The sequence below is a fragment of the Alosa pseudoharengus genome, unplaced genomic scaffold (assembly GCF_046254945.1).
Source record: "Alosa pseudoharengus isolate Yale_2024_CS ecotype anadromous, Long Island Sound unplaced genomic scaffold, YU_APseudo_1.1 YU_APseudo_1.1_scf_6, whole genome shotgun sequence".
NCBI classification, from domain to species: Eukaryota; Metazoa; Chordata; class Actinopteri; order Clupeiformes; family Clupeidae; genus Alosa; species Alosa pseudoharengus.
Window position 1 is genome coordinate 25,334,055 of NW_027468848.1, and position 18,757 is coordinate 25,352,811.

The window sequence follows — 18,757 nt, forward strand, 5'->3', positions numbered from 1 at the left end:
CTATTTGTGGGTCGAATTTGACCGCCTGGATTTTATGGAAAAATGATGCAACCCTCGGTCAGGACCGTTCCGTCGCTCTGCATTTGGCTATTTACATAATTGCAGGCCACGCGCAACCTTAATCTGAAACTTTGATGTTAAACCATGCGCAGACAATGGGTCTGTTGCGGCTACGATATTGCTGTTGACCTGAACATGCCCGCACAGTGTTTACTCACTGATTCTGTGTGTGTTCTTTAAGCTGTAGTATGCCAGGCATGAGGAATTAAGCGTGCCGTCCGACGCAGACGTAAGTAGATTACTCCGTGCCATTAAGCGCCCTGACATCTGAGAGGGGTTATTTGAATACACAACCAACATGCCTAAAGGGCCCCTTGAAAAAGCGAGTAGCACGAAGAGGCTGAGGGAGCGGTTGACGCACGTTTCATGCTTTTGCTGGCCTGTTGGCCTTCCAGTGTCCCACAGGACCCTAGGGAGTGCGGTTGGACGAATTTCTCCAGTTCCATTGAGTCAGATGGTTGACATTTTGTTGGTGTTGACTCAATGGCCGGAACCCTTTGTGGCTCCCCCATCCCATGAGCTTCCTTATTTTTCCCTCTGCAGGGATGATGACGAGTCCCATAAATGCATGCACAAGTACGCTCTTGTGTATGCACATTAATATGCATACCTCTCCACATACATAAATGTGCATGCATACACACACATATACTTAAACGTATAGGAATGCGTTTGTGTGTGTGTGTACACATACAGACTGTGTAGTGTTGAACTCTCTCACTCATTGGCTTTTTTCCAGAAAGAGGTCAGAGCTCTGCTGCACTGTTCTGACCTCTCTCTCTCTTTCTTTCTTTCTTTCTTTCTTTCTTTCTTTCTTTCTTTCTTTCTTTCTTTCTTTCTTTCTTTCTTTCTTTCTTTCTTTCTTTCTTTCTTTCTTTCTTTCTCTCTCTCTCTCTCTCTCTCTCTTTCTCTCTTTCTCTCTTTTCTCTCTCTCTTTAGGCCAGTACATCCACCTCTCAGAGTGTAAATCTGGCTCATAGGGCAGTTCATGCTGAGTGGTCAACTTGCTTGCACACACACACACATACACACACACATGCACACACACACACACACACACACACACACACACACACACATACTCTTGACAATACCCCAGCACACACAAAATAAACAAACACCCCACAAACTTGGTTGTCCTGGATACACCATCTCTTTGCTGTATCAAGCAAGCCCCTGTGGTTTCTTTGAGTCCAGGCTGTTTAAGTGGGGTGGGTGAAGTGAACTGGAAGTGATGCACTTACACAGCCACCACATGTGCATTGTGCATGGGCAGCCGACGGCGAGCTGGAGGCGTCTGGTGAGACGAAAGCGCTCATCGAGGAGGAGGAGGAAGGGGAGGAGGAGGGCTGCTTGGACACTCTGCTCCCGGGCATTAGCCACCTGGACTCCCAGCGCTCCCCGTCTGGACGTGGTCACTTTTTAACCCCTAGGCGTTTCGGGTGCTATAAACATTGTTACCCAAAGTACCATTTTTTTTAGCCTCTGAATAATGTTTTTTTTTTTTTTGATGACAGACACAAATGACATCCCTCTTCAATAAGGACATACTCTATTCATGTCCCTTCTCATGGCCCTCAAAGGCTGACGGCTTCTACACACAGACGGTACAGATGGTAGCTATGCAAATGACTTTGAACAATGACTGACAAATGAAAGTATAACCGTAATTTGATTGGTTGGTGCCGTCCGTCGATTGGCTTGATTGGCCGGTGCCGTCTGTCGGTGCAGCAACAGCTGAACTTCTCAACGCGAGTGACGGGAGAAACGCGACGCAACGGACCCACAATTCAGTTCGGCAATGGATGACGTGAGCCCATGTAAAGTGAATGGGATGCGTCTTCAGCACTGCAACGCACGCAACTGTGTGTAGAAGCCATGACAGTGAGACATATCTTCATCGTTCCTCTTGCAGCTCTGCGACAACAGGCCACTAGTACCCCAGGTTATCACGTAGCGAAAGGCCACCAATTAATACTTGTCATGGCAGAAAATTTCCGTTTTTCACTGGGTGCAAGTGGCCCATTAAATAATGATCCATAATCTTTTGTTTCTTCAGAGCTGTGCTCGCCTAATCAGATGCAGCTTCTGATGGATGACGCCTCCTTTGCAAACCCTGGTTCTTTATCGGTGGCTCCTTTTATCTGCCCAAGAAGCGTCTGACATTTAGAATATGGAATATCTTGGTAAAGAAGCCGTGGTGGATCCTCTATCCACACGTCTCTTATAGTATTTCCACCCGCCTGCCCATTTCTCCTACAAATCTCCCCATCTTTTTTATTAATTTGTTTTCTCTTCCTCCATCTGTTTTCTCTTCCTCCTGCCTTTTTTCCAGTCACTTGCTCTTCGTATTGCAGGTAATATACCCCTGGTTGGTCATTATCATGCTTTTCTTGTGGACACCGCAAGGTACCAAATTCATTTGTCAAATTCATTTTTCTCTGGTTGTAATTTTACACGTGGTCAGTTGGCAAAATAATAACCAGGATTACATGCAATCATGTCCTTTGAAATATTTATCAGATGATTAATATTTAACTCGGCCTATTTTGGATCTAACCAAGTATTGTATGTGCTCCTCTGTTGGAAGAGCCTCACTCACAGGAAAAGGTCATCTAGCAATCTTAAACTTGAGTGCTCAGCAGCTTTTAACAGCATGTTTGGAAAGCATCATCTCTCCTCGGAGGCATATTTGATATCCATTCGATCTTGCTGAATGTCAATATTTCTACAGGTCGGTGCTGGACGACCAGTCTGGATCTGGCCGTCAAATGTGCTGACCAGGGGGCTACGGTTTGTTGATTTGAGGTCTTTTCTCTTCTGGGCTTCACTCTCCTTTGAAACGTCTCTGCCAGCGAAGGAAAACATTCTCTTTCCTTTTGAACTGCTGTGTAATGAAGCGGCAAAGCTCCGTCCTTAGCCATGGCCAAAGCGACAGGTGTAGGAGGGCCTAGCTGGAGTTAATTTGGATTAACTTCTTGGCGCTGAAGTAGAGGTATTTTCATGCTACTTTAGACTCCGGGACAATTATTCACGGGAGCTTTGCCGTTTCCATGCGAATCGCCCAAAGGCATGCGGTCGAGCGAGAGTCTGTTGCCTGTCTGTTTGAGAAGGACCATTTGTTCGTCAGGGGAACTGTGCGTGTGTGTGTGTGTGTGTGTGTGTGTGTGTGTGTGTGTGTGTGTGTGTGTGTGTGTGTGTGTGTGTGTGTGTGTGTGTGTGTGTGTGTGTGTGTGTGTGTGTGTGTGTGTGTGTGTGTGTGTGTGTGTGTGTGTGTGTGTGTGTGTGTGTGTGTGTGTGTGTGTGTGTGTGTGTGTGTGTGTGTGTGTGTGTGTGTTACTACTGCTTGCTAGTTCTCTGGAGCTAGTGGGGACAGATTGAGAACTGCATTCAGTCATTCTTGTCAATGGGGACTTAGAGAAATGCTATGATAAGGAGTTCCTGTCCCCCCTCCTTTTATTTACTCTTGTACTTCAGTCAATCCTGTGTCTTCACTTTTGTCCATACCCGCGAGAATCATATCAGATGAGTTTGCTTGACATGGTGTTGAGTTTCTAGGCTTGCTTGGATTTACAGGAAGCAAGTAGTTTGTTACTTGATATGGAGGTGACACACCCTTGCTCTAGTGGCATGTGTCTTGCAGTGGTTTTCGGTTGCACAGATTCCACAGTCAAGCAAACCAAACAGGAGCACTAGCCGATGAAAAACAATTAACATGATTTTATCACTGCATGCAAACACGAAGCAGAGAACAAATCATCCGGTGACAGTTTTTGAGTTCCGTTTTGGTTTCTACATTTTTGTATGATCTGAAGACCATGCTGCAGTGCAGATGAAGACTTCCATTCCCATTCATCCGGGGCATTCATTACCACTAAGCTCTTCTCAGTGCCTTTCTATCAAGGCACTCGGGCAGGTGTAGAAAATCAGATCCACATCTTCAAGAGTCGATTTACATCTTTCTTAAGATACAGAGTTCATGTCCCCGACAGCCTGTCTGACTGTAGAAGATGTAGTGCATTACCGTCAGAATTAAACCTCAGTGCAGAAATCTGATGACTGTTTCTGAGGTCCAGGCACCAGACTGGAGGGGTTGTGTAATTGGTTCAGGGAAAAGCGGATGGAGGCCAGTTGTCTTGGAGACCGAGCCTGGATGGGGAATGCCAGTCAGGCAGAGCTCCACATTTCCGAGTGAGCTATACAGTATGTCTCCTCTTCTTTCATTTGCGCACAGCGAGCCAGTATGTCAAGAATTCAGGTCTGTGTGCATAGAGCGTTTGATTATATTACAAATCTAAGCCTGATGTAGGGGATCAGGAAATGGACTAATATTTTCATGCGTTGGCCATTCCATACACAATAAACCACCAATTTAGTCTGTGTCATTTTAATGAGTTTTCCATACCCATGTATGCTGTTTTTCTGTGTTAACATTCAAAATGGGGTCACTAATGCATGACTATATTGAATCTTGAGCAATTTGAGCGTGAAATGGTTTGGACCATTGTATACGTAGCACCATAGCTTTATGAAGCTGATGGAATTTTAGTTGAGTAGTTTAGCCTGCACTATGTGGAGTGGAACTGCTTCCAGAGCAGTTTCCTAAAGTTGTCTCTCCAGTGTTTGGAGATGATTAATTTTGTGACGGCTGCTAATGCTGGACTGTTCTTGGACTGCTGTGCTCGTTTAGGCTGGGAAAAGAAAGAAAACTTCAGCTTTTTATGTGATGAATGTAAACATGTTTTATCAGGAACGGCACTGTCTTTTGCCCAAATGATAATAGAAATGGGAAGACTGACAACATAGAACATAGAAAGTTCAGCAGCAAACCACATTTCTTTCTCTCATCTAATGAGTCTCGGATGACGAGCTTGTTTATCCTTTGACAATGCAGCACATTGTGTTTCTTTCACATCTGCGTCCTTGAATCGAAAAGCTTTACACAAGGAATAAAAAGAATCCATCAAAAAGCACGATATGGATATGCATATACAACTAGAATTTAGATTCACTTTGTGGCCAGCCTTTTACATAATGCACGAGGAACTGACCTCATAAAAAGGCAACCACAGTCTGAAACCAGCAATTTCCTCAAACCTACACAGTATTGTCCAACGGGAGAGCATTCCTGTGTCCTCATGCCTTATGCAACTTGCCAAAGGTGGCTGATAAGAACAAGCCCTGGCTGCGGGGGACCCACAGTGGACACTGAGTCCAGCAGAATACCAGGCCCCGTCTCCTGTGTTGATTTGATTACAGACAGCTCTATTTTTAAACGCACTGACAAGCCCTCCCCCGGGGTGGACAGAGGCCAGGCCTTGGTCCACTCTGGGTTGCCAGAGCTGAGGAGTGTCTGGAGGGGTTAGGTGATTTGCTTGGCATGTCGTTGGTGGTTCACCCAGGGAGCAGCAGTTGGGCCCTCACCCATGAACGTCCTCCACCGACCCTTCTGCCTAATGGTTTATGTCCGGGTGACGGGCGTCAAGAGGGCTGGCATGCTGGTGGGAACATGGCTGCCCAGTAGTTCACACAGTTCTAATTATCTGAGACACAGCTTCAGGCTTCCTGTGGTCAGATGTAAAGGATGTACAGTAAATATAATTTAAGGACTTGTGATCTGTAAGATTCTACATGCATTTGTTGCTGTAATCTACTCAAATCATTTTCATCTTCCCATGTTTACCATATGATGTGAACGCTACTCTCACACATTGTATGTTGGATGTGCACACATGCATGTGTGTTCCTTTGTAAGTGCCTACATATGAGTCCTGGGTCCATGTGTGCTTTTATGTGTGTGCGCGCACTTGGTAGCATGTGTGTGTGATGTGTTGTGTGTGTGTGTGTGTGTGTGTGCGTTCATGTGTATGACAGAAGGCGAACATGTGTGTCAGATCACGGACATGCGTGACTGGAGATGTGTCGGGTATTCTCTACATTTTCTGTGCTATGCTACGCCGCGCCACACAGCCCTTGCCTCCTAGCTGACATGCGCTACGGCCCGCTGGATACCTCACTTTGGCGGAACGGGTCCCGTTCACCATGCCAACCCGAGAACGACCCCTGACTCCCGCCGGCCTTTAATGGGCCCGTTTACGCTGCTGCCGTTGCATAAGCAGCACGTTCACCGAAGCGGCTCAGGCCCTGGCCTGCTTGGTATGCGAAAACAGCAGCCTTGGAGAGATGCCAATTCAGATTTGCTATCCCCTCTCATCCCAACTTATTTGTGGAGAAGAGAAAGACTGGTGCTGACATTTATGTCCACACATTGTTTTAATCGTATGCGCCGACGCAGCGAACCTTAAGGCCAGAAATGGTGAACTCTAAGGACATTTGCACTGTGTGGAATCCTTCAGGCTGGATGAAGCGTTCTGGCAATATTGTGGTTGCTGGCTACTGTGCTGTTGTGACCGCCTTTGTCTGTGTGTCATCGTGCTGACATGAGGGCAGAACATTTGCATCCCCTCACAGCTACATCACAGGCAGAAAACAAGCCTTTTAGGATCATCCCTTACCTGTGTGTAGTGTGGCAAGGCAGGTGGAAAGAAAATAGAACTGACTGCTCTTGTAATTAATGTTAAAAACACTGATTCATTTCCGCATTTAGCATTCAATTAATGTCTTCATCAGCAGCCTTTTCCCCAATCAAGGACCACTGCCATTTTCTCTAAAATACATCAACAGTGACTGACTTCAGTGACAGAAATGAAGACACAAGCGTATCATCTAGGTAGAGGCGGTAGAATGCGCCGGAGCATACTGTTCCCCACAGGACAGTCATTTCCTGCAAGGTCTTATGTCTTATGGCATCCCTGTGCGGAAGGTCCCAGCAGGCGAGAAACATGAACTGCACTGTCTCTCTCCTCCTAAAGCCTCATGTACACACAGGGGCAGTTTGTTAAGCCTGCTCCGCAAATCTGTTACTGGAGGATTTTCGATTTTTTCCCCCTGTCTCTATCTTGCTCGCTCTCTCCCTCTCGGTCTTTATTTCATTTTTATCCCCTCTGTGCTGTCTCTGTCGCTGCCTCACTGTTACGGCGGCACACGTCTGCAGAACAGCAATGTGGCTCAGGAAGCGGAGAATGCAAAAGGCAAACACCAACGCTGCTGCTGCTGCCGTCACTGGTGCTGCATGGCTATTGAATTTGGCAAAAGAACGAGGATTCAATAGGATTTCACCCCAATGGAGGATCTGTTGTTCTCTCTCTCTCTCTCTCTCTCTCTCTCTCTCTCTCTCTCTCTCTCTCTCTCTCTCTCTCTCTCTCTCTCTCTCTCTCTCTCTCTCTCTCTCTCTCTCTCTCTCTCTCTATCTCTATTTCTCTCTGTGTGTGTGTTTTGTGGTGTTGTCTTCCACACAATGGGAACCAACTCAGAGAAATGAGTAAATCCCAATGAAACTGACCATAGACAAAGCGATGGGGAGAGGGGGGTTGGGGAAGAAAACATGTTGGATGCGTTTACCCCCCCCCCCCCCCCCCCCCATACACAAACATACACACTCACAATCACACTCACACTCACATGCACACGCACACACACACACAATCACATACACACACACACACACACAATCACATACACACACACACACACTGCAATGCTGCAACGGCAGTTGTAGTGAGTCAGCAGTGGTGCTTTTGCCACATTAGCAGGATTAGCGGCTTCATTAGCGCTCCACACCTGATCCTGGCAGCCTCCTCCACGTGAGGGAGAGAGACGCAAGAGATGAGGAAGGGCAGCAGTGGTCTGATCCCACGCAGTTCAGCCTTCCGTCCATAGAGGGCAGCTGTGCTCTCTCCATCTGGGTGTCTCTCTCTCAGCTACACTTTCCCTCTCTCTCTCTCTCACACTCACACTCTCTCTCACACTCACACTCACACTTTCTCTACCCCTCTCCCTGTTCTAAGCCAGAAGACCCTAACGAGGCAGAATGTTGACTTATAGGTTTGACAGTACAGTGGGACTCCAGTGGGGGCGACACATGACATTATTGTGATTGTGACCACCAGGCAAATTGGCCCCCTTTCTGTGGGGATCTGTGCTGCGTTGTGTGAAGTCACCCGGGTATCCCTGATGAAAGTTAACATCTGCTTAGCGTTAATGGCTGACTTTTAGAGGCTGGAGACCAGAGATTGCCCACAGGCATTTTTAATGAGCTGATTTGGATCGCTCTTTCTCTCTGTCTTTTTCTCCCTCTTGCTCTGTTCTCTCCCCACTCCCTTGCACCATCACATGAGGAGTTCCTGTAAGTAAATATTGGTGGCGAGACTGTGTTTACACAACTCTGTGCGTTTGGGTGAAAAAAATAACAGGGATAAAGAAAGACATGTACTGTAGACTTTATAAGCTTACCACTTTCACCATCATTATTTGTGTCCTCTCTCTCTCTCTGTCTCTCTCTGTCTGTCTTTCTCCTTCTTTCTCTCTCACTCTGTCTCTTCTTTCTTTCTTTCTTTCTTTCTTTCTTTCTTTCTCTGTCTCTCTCTCTCTCTCTCACACTAATCTGGCATGGCTGCTGGAGATCTGCAGTAGTCTGGACCTTGGCAGCTCAACCCTATCACATGAACACCCCAACACCAGCAGGAGGATTTCAATCAGACCACTCGCTGAACCCTGCAAGAATGATGACAAACAATGTGGAAGTGTTATTAACAAACAAGCCGTGAATATGCTCTTAATTAAGTAGTGTTTGGCTCAGACGGGATCAAGAAAACATTGCAGTTCTGAAAATGAATATTGCCTGGGCTGATGATATTACCCATGCATCTGGATTGGCACTCAATCTGATACCCACTGTGTTTATCATGAGTGACTTTAGAATGTCAATAAAAATATACTTCTGTTCCCCACCGAAATATCCCATGTTTAAGATATCAGTAGTTAAAAGTAGCTATATAGTGTCTGCAGTGGACTGTCACTAAGAACCCCATCTAAGCCAGGTTCTCCATTTTGTTATCTGACAATTATTTTTGAATCTCTCTGAAGCCAGTGTTATTGATTTTTGTCTGCTCCAATTAATTTGCACTCCACCAGAAATTAAGTGTGCATGGTGTTGTCTCCTGGCATATGGGGAGGGAAGGGAGAATTCTCTGGCAGCCGTTCCAGTCGATGCAATGTATTAAGTACTTTTTATGCCCTCCCCATTTCAAGATTGTGAAACTAGACTTGGAGCTACAGTACGTTAAGCACAGTTAAAGGAATTTTTCAGTGTGGTGTGTATATATATATATATATATATATATATATATCTGTTATCTACTACAAAGCTAGTTTTAGCCTGCCATTATGTATCATAGGAAACAAGAGGAATAATTGCATTGTTCTAATGCAAATGTCTTCAAGGTTTTGTTATGAATAGGATATTCATCCAGAGTAAAGCACTTGTCCTTTTGAGAGTTGTGTGCACTTCAGAGACTTGAAACACTTCATGGTTCTGTTGTTGTGTTTGCAGATAGTCACTCCTTTCTAGATTGAGGGACGTTCCTCCTTATTTTGTCGGCTAACGAGAACCGCGCTATTCGCCTAGCGGTATGGCAGCCCTCATGAATAAGACAAGCCAGGGCCAGGTTTGATGGGAACTGTAGTGAGCAACGCGGGTAAAAAAGAAGACAAAATAAATAAAGGACCGGCAACATTAATAAGACATGGCCTGACGGCAGCCAGGGCTGAGCCAGAGCTCTTCCCCTAAATGATGGGTGACAGGATGATGGGGGTGGTCCATTACCAGGCTGCCTCGGCTGCCTCGGATCTCTTTTCAGACTGGCTGGCTTCGCAACGGCACCCGTGTTTAGAGACGCGCTCGTCAGATCCATGATTGATATAACACAAAGCGATTCTCCATCAGACCGAGAGTCACTTATCAGTTTTCGTTGGCGGGTGTTTGTTCACACGACAAGCAGTCATTCCCTACACGTTGTCTTTTTTTTTTCTTTTTTCAAAAGGCGGTGTGTTGTGTTTCTCCCCTTCTGAAGGTGACACGCAGCATGCCAAATTACTGTAATTTCAGCACCAATAGAAATGCTTGGAGCCTTTCACAAGGATCATGCTATTTGTGGGGAATCATAGTTGCTCACATCAATTGCTCCTCTCTGCAATTTGATCTACCCCCCTCCAGCTAGTGGTCAGAGGTCTTTTTAAGAGTCGCTCTCGTCTACGTAGGTACAGAATGTTGCGGCACAGAAGAGTTGGCTGCTTCTTCTTCGTTGATAGTGTTCCTTGTTTAGCGCTCTCCCGCAGTTCCAGCTCTCCGCCGATGCATCTTTGCCACCATGGTCCTTTTGTTTGCGTTGATTGAGCGGCCTCCCGCCCTGCATCTCTCGCTCCGTGGGTTTCCGTACCCCAAATGAAGCTGTTTGAATGCACAGCTCCCGGGTGTTGACGCAGCGTTTAGGATTTGTGAGGGCCAGGGCTCACTGGACAGGAGCCAACCAGTGGTGGTGGCTGCAGTCTATGGATTAGAATGAGTTTGTATTCGGCAGGCCTGATTGTTTGAGGAGGCTGATGGGGTGGGGGGGGGGGGGGTGTTGAGAGGGAGTGAGGTCAAGCCACATGTGGACACAGTGGGTACACAATGTACAGGATTTATAGTCCGAGCTAACAGTTGCTATTGTAGCCATTTTGTCTGTTTGTTTGCTTGTGTGGATGAGGGGTGTTGCTGAGCTCCTTTTTAATTCCCTCCATGGATTATTGCTCTATTATGTTGCGTGTTTAGTGATGAATGAATTTGTCTCCATAGAGACCATTACCTGGGCCATTACAGCCGAATACCAATCGTCTCTGAGTTGTGACTGGCTAATCCATACACAATTAGCGGTGAACATGGCACGGTCTTGGGTGTTGTTGTCCATGCATGTTGTTAATTACTGCCAGTGTACATTTCACACGTATTGTAGGTGTGTGAGCGAGAAATCCAAAGGTTAAACTGGCAAGTTCTCCACCTTCCACCAATCACTTCTTCCATCATTCATTCAACCAGATTTTTGGTTTGACATTTGGATGAAGGTTATTATAAACTTCATGGTGAATACTATGCAATTGGTTCATCATCAGGATTTTCAACTGGCGTTTTTTGTACTTTGCATGCTGGTTATAAGTTTCTCTGTTGTTTTTGCCCAGACTTTTAAGACCATCCAATACTTGTGGCTAGCGGATGAATAATTGATTTGGCAGAGAGCTGCATATTTAATGAAGGAATATTCACATTGCCATATTAATCACATGATGAAGTACCTACAGCTCCTCAGTTGTTGATGGGCTAAGAGGAAAGACGCATAAGAGAGAGATAGGTGTGATGAACGTTCATAAACCACAGGGAATTGGAGTTCCAGTGAAAGCCTATGTGTTGCTGTAGCGCTGTAAATTAGTTCAGTGGCGCAGCATGGGAAAATGAGATCATAATTCAGAACAAGGGAGCTCCGTAGCGTGAGGCTAGCAGGGTGGCTCTGTTGCCTCTATGTCCCTCATTAGATCCATGGAAAACCTGAGCTTGCTAATTCATCTTATTTTAATTAATCTTTACAAAGGGAGCATTGTCTTAATCAAAACAATGCTTTTTTTCAGGCCGAATGGTGCTGGCTTCATTAGCTTGCATGTTTAATCCACTGCTGGTACCACATGGAATTTTAACTTTCATTTTTATGTTCTTTCTGCCCCAATCTGTATCGCTGCTATTTTGTCTTCATTACTGATGCATTTTACATTCAAATGGAAGGCGATACATTTCATTTCAGAGATAAATAGCTCTGGAGGGCAGAGAAGAGCTGCCATGCATTGAGCACCGAGGAAATTGCCCTCGACCAGCACCGCCATGTCACTCCACTTCCTTCAATCGCATCCTACATGCCCTCCGCTGTCACGGCCCTCCTCCCTTTGTAGACCAGCGGCTGCCACGGTCCTCCGTCGTTGGGATGGATGTCCTCCTTTCCTTTGAACGAGCGTCCCCTCCGCAGGCCAGCGGCGGTGTGGCTTCCCCCCCGCATTACCACACCTGTCAGTCTCAATTAACCTTCCTCTTGGTGCCCCCGCAGCCTGGTGGCTGCCCACCCAGTTGCCGCTGACAGGCCTGTGAAATCCCCAAAAGAGTCGCTACAGACAACAGCAGTCGCACAGACAGTTCTGTCCCCTTTTCTCATCGACTAGACTGATGTCTGAGTGGGCACTAATGTCATATTGGCTTGGCTATCCTCAGTCATATTGGCACTCTTGCGGAGTTAGTCTTCTCCCCCACAAAAAAAGAACTAGTTTCAGGCTTTTTTGATGACAAATATACTTGGTTCCTATCTATATGGGCTGAATTCCGTAAACCTTTTTCTTGTAGGTTGTAGCCATACTCCCTCCATATGTGTTGTTCCAGCCCCATTCTTCATGTCTTTGCTGTGTGCTTCTCTGTGATTCTGGATAATAAGGAAGGGCTCGTGCTCTCTGAAACTGGACTTTCCCTCTTTAGGTCTTGCCTCTGGACCAGTGGGACGGCTGTTTCTTCTGCCAGAACTGGGCTGCTCTGGATGACTGGCTTTCAGACGCCCAGCAGACTGAAACGGGTGGGGGTGGGGGGTTTAGCTAGATAGCTCAGCCTCCATCACAGCTTCATCTTTATCAGGGCCCTGTCACAGAGCTGCCCCGAGGTGGACCATAGACAGCAGATTGCTTTTTAATCGTTTGGAGCCAGATGCAACTCTGGCCTCATAACCCCCTGGTTTGAGCCTGGGCACCCCTCAATCTGTGCACCCCTCAACCCAGCCCACTTCTTCTTTTTTTATTTACCCCAAAAAATTCCCTTTGTTTGTGCATGTCTTCTCAGATGTTCTGCAACCAACAGAACACAATGATCTCTTTTCCTCAAAGGCTTAGAGCTTTCCACAAAAGTCAAAGGCTCTCTGTGTCTTCCCCTGCAAAAATTCTTAGAAACGGGATAACTTTTGGAACCCCCTAAACCTCTTTTGCCCAAAAATAACACAGTGCCTTCAGCCCTGGGCTGAGGTATTTAAAGAATACAGCTTTGTGTCTGGTGAGGGCAGTGGTTGTGCAATGTAACCAGACCCTCCTGAACACATAAGCCCTTATGCAGCAAGATGCTGCCGCACAGAGGCTCCCAATTCTGCCTTTAAGCGGCTAAATTGCTACATTCAAAAACCAAAAAAAAATAAAAAATACCCCAATAGCCTGGGCTAAAGGTGTAATTATGGGATGCTTTCTCCTGCCTCCTATATTTAAATGTGCAAATACTCGAGCAAGACAAATGGTCTGGTCTAAGCAGACACAGTGGTACCAAGGCTCTGTGATATAAAAAATCAGACGGTGATGGAAGGCCATGTTGGGCCATGTCTTTTTAATTGCTGTTTGTTGTGCTGTAAGCTCACACAAAAGACCTCACAGAGCAGAGTTTGATTGGTGTGGAAAGTGCAAGAAAACACAGAGCAGTGCCGAGTAGGACAGACAGAGGTTTGCAGTCTGCTGGGCTGTGAATGAGGCCACCACCGCAGCTGCTGCTCGACCCTCGTAGGTCTCTCAGGAATTGTAAATGTCGTCACATTTTAAACAAGGCAGGCTTTTCACAGTAAATGACTTTTTTTTTGTCTCTCTCTCTCTCGCACACTCCCTTTCTTTCCTCCGGATAGGCACAGTGCACTGTGGTCCCGTCTGGAGACTTTATTATTTCATTTGACATGCAGGGTAGCCGTTAAGCCAGGAATTAAACGATTTAGAGACCATTGCTATGAAAAAGCTATCTTTTTTTTTATTTCCAGACTAGTATTATCTCTTCCACACTATTTTTTCTCCCTACTGTTGCGATTCCAACTATGTGAGGACCAGACAGTGGAATTAAGGCTGGACAGATGTGGCATCCAACCCCCACCCCCCAGTCCCTCCACCCCACCCCACCCCACCCCACCGCACACCACCACCCGTGGCCCTCTGGGATCTGCTCCACATCTGACTTGGCGTGAGGAGAGGCGCTGTGGGTCACTCCTGACAGTTGCACTCTTCCCTCACTGCTAAACGCACTCGCAGGGGTGCAGCTGATGATCTGGCTCTGTTGTGACGGCTCCATGCAAACGCACAGATGTGCGGTCCTTTTTTTTTTGCCCCCTTTTCCATCTGTAGGGTGTCAGTCTGGTTTTTAACAAGAGCTACCCCCCCCCCCCCCCACACACCTCTCCAGAACCCATCTGGTGGACTGGAAAATAAAGGTCCTGGCCCTTCTCTGGTGTGCCTAATTTTGCCAGCCTGACCTTGGGGTCTGGTCATCTGCATGTCAGAGTGGCGAACTGACTGCTGTGGGAGCGCGTTTTAGGGTCACGCTAGACGTTCCCTGCCCAGCTGTTTTGTGTTGATTTCAGCTGCGTGGGTTCCCGATGTCACAAGTTCAGAGTTAAGTGGAATGCGTAACTCTGTGGATAGACTGAAGTATCTCTCTATTTTTTCCGAAGGCATCCGTGTAATGTCAGTGTGTATTAAGTTATTCCTTTTATGGTGAGCCCAGTAGCTTGTGAGTAAATGGGTGAAAAGATTCTGTTGCTGCCTTCCTTTTCATTTATAGTGGCATTTATCAGTGGCATTTATTCCATGGGAGAGGATAGGCCGGGGAGCCATGGCAGTCAGGAGTGTCTCCCAGAGTAATGCAGGCTAAATTAAATCCTAAAATGCCACAACATAAATCGTGCTTCAGCTCTCTCAGAAACCTGAGATGCATCTCATACAAAAACCTCTCTCTCTCTCTCTCTCCCTCTCTCTCTCTCTCTCTCTCCCCCTCTCCCTCTCCCATACCACTGTTTCATACTTGTTCTCTTTTCTTCCTTTTTAGAGATATTTGCTGTGGGCCACATCTGATGGTAGTCAGGACGGCCTGATATTTGTATGGGTCTTTCTCATCATCCAAAGGTGAGTATTAAATACCGGTAGCTTGGAGGACCCAGCAGTTGTTGACGGGGTTGCATCACACATACACCAGATGCCACTGTGTTAGCCATGCTTAGTTTGCTTTAGTGTGACAATTTTAATAAATAAAACAATCTTCTCACAAACTGATAAATGCTTGGGACTTTTCTACATTGTTTACATTTGAATAACTCAATGTATTTTTTATGTTCTTACTTTGTTGATGGTATTAATTGTCAAAGGTTGTTAAGGCCTCAATGAAGCCTCACCAAAGAAGAGGGAGACGAGGCGTGCGTAGCGTACAATTTTACAATTTATTCACCACTTAAAGCTCACAAATGGAAGCAGGAAGTAGTCAGTAGTCAGTGATGTGAAGGTGTTGTAGAGATTGTAATGTGCTGTGTGCGTGTTACATGTTCAATAAGCAAGGACGTCTCTGGATACATGGAAAAGGCGCCTTAAAAGCCTGAAAACACCTGCGCGCCGGTGTACTACGTTAGCACTAAGGAGTCGGCCACGCCCACCTGGATGGACAGACAAGGAGAAACAAACAGAAGGCCTAGCAGGCCGTCACAAGGTGCTATAAGCGATGTTGGGCAACGTCACTTCTGTTGACGTTCAAACAAAACAAAGAACTAGCTGGTTACTCCCTCCCCCTCCCTCTCATGCAATTGAAACCCTCCTAAACGCGCATCTCGTCGATTATTGGCTGGAACACTGTTTGCTATGTTTCGTGGTGCAGAGGGGTATTTCACAAAACCTAGATAAGGGATTAAGCTGATTAATAAGGGATTGACGCTATTTTCCGCATCTTTTTTATTTCAACCTTGAGTTCTTTGTGGCAGAAACGAGAACGCGCACACATCCTGAATTACTTACACCTGGCTTGACATAGTCGCTCCTACTGATCCTGGATTAGCGTTAGTGAAATGAGTTGGGCTAGGATGACCAGACAACGCTATGTCAAACCTCGCTTTATCACTTATCTTGGATGTCTTAATTCTGCCTTTGTGAAATACCCCTCGGTATTGCACAAGTTTGTTTTTGTTGCCATTTGTGGAGCCTGGGCTGTCTTGTCAGAGACTGAGTTTTTTTTACGGTGTGTTTAGGGGACAGGCAGCTAAAGGATAGTGAGATGTTTGCTTTATGTAACAAAAAATGTTTTAGTCTAAAAAAACGCGTGACATCGCTTAGAGCACCTTTAAATTTGAATTAAATTGTTGAATTGCAGTAAATTCATTGTGCCTTCCTTGATTCTGTAGTAACTGCTGCATTCTCAAAAGATCATGCTATCTCAAGTGTCATAATTAAGTTGACCAACAAACAAGTGCAAAGATTCATGACCCTTTTAAAGATCAATATATTTTCTCATACTTTGAACAGCCATTTATTTCAATTATCTGAGCTAGCCATGGCTTCTGATTCAGAGGGGTATTGATGGATCAAATGGTGCCATCATGGGCCCGGTGTAATTAGTTTTATTTTGAGTAGATTAATTATCTTTGTCTGATGCCGTCGAGAAGTTATCCTTCATTGCTGCCTTCCTGACAGATTTGGCCAATTACCAAAGCTTGTTGTTATTACATTCATCAGCAAAGTGCAGAGAATTACCCAAGGATCAATCTGCTTATTTTCTCGGCCCTATTTTCACAGCGAAATGTGTCACACAGAAAATGAAGTGCGTCAGAGCAAGCGTTGAGTGGGCAGAAGTTGATTTGTGACAAGTTTGGTGAAAGCCTTTAAACTGAATGCATCAGATGATATTTCAATGCAGAAATGGCAATACCACTATGGGTTTTGGACCATGTGCATCAGGAAGACTTTTACATGAAATAAACAATAGTGTACCATATAATTAACCAAATGCTCATAATTGGACCTTATAATACCTCTTTCTGAAAGCCCAAGCCACATTCCTTTGAAGTGACTATTATATTGTTAATGAGGGTATGTGATTTTGAGCCTTGAGCTTTTGAGCTTGGTCATAGTGAATGCTGCTAAACGCATCAATCAGACACCACGGCAGAAACATTTGGAAAAGTCTTTACTGGCTGTAAATTCTGTGTTGTGTTCTAGTTTTCCTCAGAGAGCAGAAATGATTTTCAGAATTTGAAAGGACCCTGCAGAAGTTTGAAAAATAGATTCAGAATGTGTGAGGTTAAAAGTTTTAATATGTGAGGTTAAACGTTTTAATGATCAATGTTAGTACTACCTACCTATCATTGCCGGGAGATGTTTGTAGCTAAATTTTTATAATAGAAAGAAAAAACATAAAATATATTGTTTGTTTAGATCAATGGTTTTCATCTCCACAGAGACAGATTGAGGTTGGTCTATTTCAGCAGATATCACATCTTATCAATGTATATGTCAAAACGATTGGCTGCAGAAATGTTTTTCTCTGCCATGATTATTCATGATAAACTTCTAGATGTTTGGCTCCCGTCTGTTTGCTGGCAGTCTCAGCAGTACCTGAATGCAAAATGTAATTAGGAAATCTCCTGCCTGAGAAACCACGGGTGAAGTCAAGGAAAGGGGAAAAAACGTCAGACTGCGACATGGACCACTTGACTCTCCAATATTCATCTACTGAGAAAAAGCCAAGGTCACTGCTGCACTGCTGATGAAGGAGACCCTAATTATCTCTCTGAAGTCGGAATATGAAAGGCTGCTTTAATAGTCGTCTCGGAAGTGAATAATAATCTTTGGGCCAGAGGTCGGACATACCAACAGCCCGTCATTTGTGTTTAAGCCAAGAGCCGCGCTCCCGTGTTTGAAGTGGCGGTTTGTGCCACGCCTGCCTGCACAAGCAGGGGCAGCCGGTTTGTCTGTTGACCTTCCCTCAGCCTTGAGACACTGGCATCCTTTGCAAGTCTAAAATGGAGAGTACGCTGGTGGTAGTGCAGACTGAATTTTACTGTGACTGTTTATTGATTTGCCTGTTAGCCCCTGAAAGCCATTTAGGTATTACTTTGTGTACGTGTGTGAAAGTGGAGAGGCTATTTTAAGAGCGATATGTGTCCCCAGTTATGGGGACAGTCTCATCAAACTCAAACCCATCTTGGGGCCAGACAGAGCTGATGAGTTTGACTTCTGAGTGGTTGGATGGATGACTTGAGTTCTGTCAGGAATCAGGATGGCACCTTTTCCGTGGTCTCAGGATGAAAGCTTTAGGTTCAGAGGACACAGGGATGCAGCATGACAGTGATGGGAGAGAAATCATGATGAGAGAAATAAGGTCTTTGAAGCAATCAAGACCTCCTCAGGATGTGTGCTTTGTCACAATAGAACCGGAAGTCCTGAAAATGGAGATGCATTTATCAAGCCTGATTAGCTGTCAGCTTGATGCAGTTAGTGGCTAAAGACTCAGCCATTGTCATCTGTTTGTCTGAAATATGATGAATAGCGCACTGCTTTTTTTTTTTCAGAGAAAGCGTTGAAGTTCTCATCATGTCACGGATGTAAGATTAGAAGATGATTATGTTATTTGTCACTTTCCCCTCAAACTTAACTAAACCCTCCCCGTCACTCTCTCTCCTTGATTAAAAATGGCTGTGCCTGCTTCCACTCTCCTGCTTTTTTGTTATTTCTCTCCTGGAGGTAATTACTCTGGACTTTCAATTCTCTGTGTGCTCCTCCTGGACTCTTTCAAGTTTTAAAATTAATCATCACTCTCCCATATATTATTTAAGTACTGTAGCTGCCTGCGTTTGATAAAACGAACGAAAGTTAGTGGCCGAGATATTCCACATGGAATAGCCCGGAGTGTTAAGGCGCACTCCGTGTACCAAGTGTCTGTTGGTCTGCCGGGGCCCTGGTG

The 18,757-nt window shown here is 45.5% G+C and overlaps 1 long non-coding RNA gene across 1 annotated transcript in view; it reads left to right on the forward strand.

The window, feature by feature from the left end:
* The window catches only part of LOC143106145 (uncharacterized), a 58,078-nt gene that overhangs the window by 21,200 nt on the left and 18,121 nt on the right, over positions 1-18,757 (forward strand). Inside the window, exon 2 of the long non-coding RNA XR_012983632.1 lies at positions 14,864-14,940. This is a non-coding gene — a long non-coding RNA (uncharacterized LOC143106145). The remainder of the gene's footprint in view (positions 1-14,863; positions 14,941-18,757) is intronic.